Genomic DNA, 6,647 nt, shown 5'->3' on the forward strand with positions numbered 1-6,647 from the left:
AGAGATCTAAAGAACTAAAGAGAAAAATTGAAACTTTATACTCACAATAGTCCAGAAATGTAGTGCCTTTGATGGATCCAAACATGAAGCATCATTCCTTGCAACCAAAAGAACCTTCTTGATCTGTAAGCTTCATCGAAATATCACAAAAGCATCCAAAAGAAGAGAGATGAGAGGGGAAGAGCCCAAATCTTGAAGGTGGAGGCTAAGGTTTCTCCCAAAGGGTTCTAGATATGATGGATGCTGCTAAAATGCCCAATAATGTAGTACTTTATGCCTATAAACGTTGTAAACCCTAAAATCATGAGCTTGTACCTAACAGACTACCAATCCGTGGCCACGTTTCTCCACTCTGTGGCCTGCCACGTCGTGGGCTCTGATCTTCACTCAGTGGCAATGATTTTTCACCCAAATTCATTCCAGATTCAAATGACCATAACTTCTTCGTTTCCATTCTGTTTTCAGCGATCTTTATATGCACGAAAATGTATTGACGAGCCCCACAACTATATCAAATTATGTTTTGACTTAAAACATACCGAACTAAAATTCTTAATTCTTGAAAGAAGTCTGAAACATCACTTTTCCCATTTTACCCTTTGACTCCAAAACACAAACCAAGGGCTTAGATCACATAACCAATATTATCAACATCCAGTAGGGTCTAAACCCTATTCCCTTGAAGCCAAAGGCCTTTACTTTATCCATTTATTGTCCATAATCCCGAAATAAGAATTTATCGAAACAAGATGTTACACAAACGATAAACTAAAAGAGATACTTAAATTCTATAAGATTATGATTTTTAAAAATATTTCAAGCCGTCTCATAATGAAAATCTTTCATGTTATGGTATTCGCGATACTCATTTTTTGTTGCGTTTAAAATGTCTTCGTCGGAAACTCCAACCTTCTAGGTGAAAATAACATTAAATTCTTTCATTTTTCGCAAACATATTTTTTAATTGGAAGTAATTTGATGTGTTGAATAATCCGCACTCCAAAACTGCCGTTTAAAATGATCTATAACTAATCGCAAAAAATATGACGATCTTTATTGAATAACCTGCATTTCGTCAATGTATGTATTGGGCAACACCACTTCTTCGATTTCTACGCATACAATTGACTAAGGAATAACATATTTTTTTTAAGAAATTGAATTGAAACAAGAATAAAATTTAAATAGGAAAACAAAATATAATTGAAAAGAAGATGTTTGGTTTTTAAACAAGAGAACATGATATTTATAATGGTATAAAAGGAAAAAAGAAATTAAATGTTTATGTTGAAATGCAAATTTTCAACTTATATGAAGCTTTTTTTTGTAGTATTCTCTATGCTCAGAGTCATCGCCTAGGCGGTACTGACGGTACCGCAGTCTACCTATCGGAACCCAATTATGATAGCGATCACCTTTATCTATTCTAATAAATAAATATTTTTTTACCACTTGTCAAACTCTCATTCAATTTGCCAAATGTCATTGTATGGTTATTATGAATTAATTTTTATTCCACATGTCATTTTATAGTTTCTATTTTATTAATCTCACATAGTATTTAAATCTACTCTAATAAATAAGAATGATTTTGCCACATGTCCTTCTCTTATTCAATTTGCCACATGTCATTTTGTCATAATTTAGAGATATATTTATTTTTCACTTGTCATTTATTTCATTTTCCATTTCTAATATATTATTAATTAGTTTCCATAAATTAAACCTACCAAAATGATATTAATTTCAAATTTTAAATTTTAAATTTCAATTTCAATTTCAAATAAATTTACAGTGTAAACCTTTGTGTTTAGCATTTTGTTATAATTAACCTGTTTAGTATACGGGTCTGATAACTAAACAATAATTTTAATTTATTTATTTTTTGCATGTCTTTTTTTCTCATAAATTTTATTTATTTCAAATTTCGAATTCAAATAAACTTCTCATTTAATCGTTTCTATTTAACATTTTGTTTTAATCAACTCGTATAATATACGAGTTTCAAAACTAGTGCAATAATAAATGCATAGTAATTTCCTTAATGAACTTCCCTTTTAATTTCAAAATATCTAAATTAAAGCTTCATTAATCTCCTTTATTTATTTATCTAAATTATTTGTTTAAATTTAGAGAAAAAACATTTTAGTTTTTATAATTCAATATTTTTCTTATTTTTCTTATAGATTCAAATTTCTCAAATGTTTAAAATTTTATATTTAGTTTTTTCTTTTAAACAAACCTATGTAATACATGAGTCTCATATCTAGTAATAATAATATTTGAAGAATCACTTTAATTAATGAATTATTTTTCTTTCTGTTCTAACAAAAAAAAAGCTCATTTTTCCGAACAGCAAAAATAAATAAATAAATAAAATCTATTAACGTACAGAATTGGGCCAATTAGCTACATTTTGTAAACTATTCATAATTTAAAAATTGTTTTAAGTTTTTACAAAAGAATTAAATATGAATATTATAAAGCTAGCATTTTTCCTTAAACCTCGTGCATTTGGAACCCCCATAAAATTTGCAAACACCTCATGCATTTGAAACCTCTTATTTTAATGAATATCACTAAAAAGTCTCTTAATAATGATTAACAATTCAAAGGTTTTATAACTTAGACAAAATTGCAAAAATGGTCCATGTGGTATGCATTTTTTTGGGGTTTTGTTCCAAACCACGAGTTTTTTGGATTGGTGGTCCTTTTGAACTAGTTTCATTGTGTTTTTGGTCCCTCTGAATAGTGAAATGAATGTAATACCCTTTGGTTATTTATTTTTCAATTTTTTTCATTTCTTTTTAAATCTAACACTAATATATTTATTTTAATAATTAATAAATTAAGAAGGGGCCCACCTCTCTCTCTCTCCACATGTTCTTCTTCCTCATGAACATAACATCAAACACAAAACCACCGCCACATCCATGAAAAAATGATGTGAATCTCGAGCACCACCGCCAACAAAATTGTAACACTACCACTAATTCGAAGCTACCTTGAAGGAAAACAAAAGTTTATGAGATCTCAGTCTCTGTATGGAAGGAAAAATCTGTAAAATCTCGAACCATAGTGTTAGTTCCTTCGAGTGTTGACCAACATCCATTTTGAAGCAAGAAATCAGATGAGAACTCGATGATAAGAACAGAAGGATAAGCAATTTCAACACCTATCCTACCCTTTTAGCCCTGCAAATTCAGTTTCCAAATAGATCAGCGAATTACTCCTTTTAAAATACACATCATCATCCCTCAGCTGTGTACCACCATTCTTCCTTCTTCCACCTCCACTCCATCACATCTTTTCCACTATTACAACAACAACCGCACAATCGGACTACCGTCTCACTACCATTGCACCTCTAGAAACCCTAGCTGTCACCATTATTGCTCTGGTGGTTTCAGATGAAGCGAAAGGGGTTTTCTCTGATCACCGTCATTTCCTTGCGTCACCAGGTTGATCAAGAACGAATTCAAGATATCTACCGAGAACGATTGTCTGGAGGTCCACCCAATGAATATCCGAGGGGATTGGCTGGCTTCTTCAATGTTACATGTACGATGGAAGAGGGAAGATTGAGGGCGAGAGAAAGACAAGATTGAAAACAGGTGTGTTGGTGATCCCCCGCTAAAATCTCTCCAATCGACAATGGAATCTCACCGGAAAATTGATTCCGTGAGAGACCAAGTTCCAAAAGTGATCTATGAGATCAGCAAATCTCTGGTGGGATCCTCCCTGCTGAAACGATTATCACTAAGGCGTAAATTTTTTTAGCCTGAACAGGAGTTGAAAAGTAGGAACTAAACCAGAAAGCTTGTTGGCATCAAGAAACGGATGGGTTAGACGTGAAAGTTTTTCGAACTCCGGTGGGATCTGACCCGTTAAATCTTTGAGTTTGCTAAGGTCATAGAAAGAGAAGGAGAGACGGTAACATACATGAATGTGTCGAGGATGGAATCCCTGAATTGAGGGTGAAAGGGATGAACTTTTTTTTTTGGGTTGTTTCTTTGGTATAGAGAGAGAGAGAGAGAGAGAGAAAAAAAAAAAGAGACTTATTGTTTAAATAATTAAATAACTATTATTAGATTTAAAAAATGCAAGAAAAACAAAAAATAAATACCCCAAGGGTATTATAGACATTTCAATTTTTAGAGGGACTATTTTCACATACAAACTAGTCCAAAAGGACCATGAAGCCAAAAAACTTATGATTTGGACTAAAACCCCAAAAAAATGCATACCACAGATATCATTTTTGCAATTTTGTCTATAACTTATATAATATATTTAATAAACAATTAATGGATACTCTACTATAAAAAGATCAATCTTTTTATAGTAGATACACAAATGCAATTCACATACAAAATTCACAAAGAAAACAAGTTTAAAGTTTTTTGTATTGGTTTGAGGGCTTTGAACAATTTCTTGAGCCATGTTATTATGTTGGAGTTTTTAATTTTTAAGTTTGTTATATACTAATACTTTTTTGTATTTTCTTGATTTAAGTATTCTTTTAAGAATATCATTGTATGTTGTGGTTGAAATTTTAATGTAAATTAGATTAGATTCATGTTATTGATCATATGTTATGGAAGGTGATATATATAATATTTAATTAACTATTGTATACATGTTTGTATGTTCATGTTGCTTCAAAACAATAATTAATTAAAAATCATGGATATGTCATATTATCCATATTATCCATTTAAGCCTTTTTTAAAATGCAAATTGTCTATCTTATCACTTTATATTTTAATATATGTTTAACATTTTAATTATAATAATAAGTATTTTTTAAAATTTTCTTTCACTTATTAAAAATAACAAGTGGTTTTAAAATTAATAATCAATAATTACAAATAATAAAATCAAATTACATGGATATGTTATATTATCCATGCAAGTTTCTTTTGAAATGAAAATTGTCTATCTTATCACTTTATTATTTAGTGTATGTTTCACATTTTAATAATAATATTAAGTGTTTCTTAAAAGTCTTCTTTAACTTATTATTAATAATAAATGGTTTAAAATTAATGAATAATAATTTTAAATGATAATAACATCAAATTATAAATTACATTTAGCTATAAATAAATTGTATTTTAAATGAACATCAATAATGAAATTAGAAAATGATCGCATAAGTAAAAATATAATTAATCAATAATAATTATTGTTAAAAATAATACTAAATAGATAATTATATTTAATTCTATTAATGAGGAATGTGGGTTGATGTCATTGAATATTATTGTTCAAAATAATAGAGATTATATATATATATATATATATATATATATATATATATATATATATATATATATATATATATATAAATTAGTGTAAAACAATTATCTCAAAGTTAATGTTAATAACATAACCATTTTAAACATATATTTTTTAATATTTTAACAATATATTTTTAATCTTCGCTGCGCAACGTGCGAGAATTTATATAGTTAAATATGAAAGAAAACAATTGATGGAATAGAGGTGGAAAGAGAGATTGGTTGGTGGATGGATACGTTTAGGAAGAAAAGTCACCTATTAAAAATCGGACTCTGCGTCTTTTTGTTTTTCTTTTGCTTTTCTATTATTTTATTGAAAAATATAATTAAAATATTAAATTTTTCGTAAATTATGAACAATTATTTTATTCCTGGAAGTAATTTCGTAAATTACGTTATTATTCTACGAATATTTGATTAAGTCGTGAAAGTTTTGAAAAAGATGACGACGAGGAGATACTATCGTTAACTTTGGTCATCCTAATATTACCTTTCAAAATTATACATAAAATAATATCATTTTATATATTTTGGTTTTATTTGATTTGATTTGATTTTTTTTTTTTTGTGTGTGTGTATAAAGTAAAAAACCAACCCAAATGGTCGTTATTGGCTTGGTTTGTAAAAGTAGTAAAAAAATTGGAACCGGTCCTCTCTTTAGGAGGTCCGGTTCTTAACCATTACATGATCTAAAAATGTGTCTACAGCTGACAATCCGTATCTAATGGACCTCAGTTTACCTATGTACAACTTAAGATGTTAAAAGTAGCTTTAAATACTTATATAACATGATAAATATAAATTATCATATCGTACTAAAAAATGCTATTTATATTTAAACATGAGACATCATTTATAAGTTCGGGTATTTTACCACTAAAAAGGACGTTAAACTTATATAAAATTACGTAATACGACAATATTTTGATAATAGAAAAACCATAAACAAATAATATGTTGAAACCTCAAAGAATACTCAGAATGGTGAGATGGGTCCCTGGTTTTGTGGGTGGTGCAGATCTCAGTGAATCAGCCCCTCCAAATTGACTTGGGCGGATATAAATTATTGGTTTAAAGAATGATATGCGTATAAATATTTGTTATATGATCGAACTTTATTATTTTGATAAAAATAATCGATTGCTTTGTCTTTCTGTAATTGGTATTCCATAAAAAATAGTCATCTGCTACTATTTGTGTCAATTTTCTTCGTTAATAATTTTTTAATATTTTCTTGTGAATTTCAGGTTTAAAAAATGTGATCACATTTGAATATCACGTTATATAATCACACTAGGTATGAGACCCATGTAATACATGAATTTATTTTAAAAAAATTAAATA

This window comes from Lactuca sativa, chromosome 5, assembly GCF_002870075.4.
Source record: "Lactuca sativa cultivar Salinas chromosome 5, Lsat_Salinas_v11, whole genome shotgun sequence".
Lineage (NCBI taxonomy): Eukaryota > Viridiplantae > Streptophyta > Magnoliopsida > Asterales > Asteraceae > Lactuca > Lactuca sativa.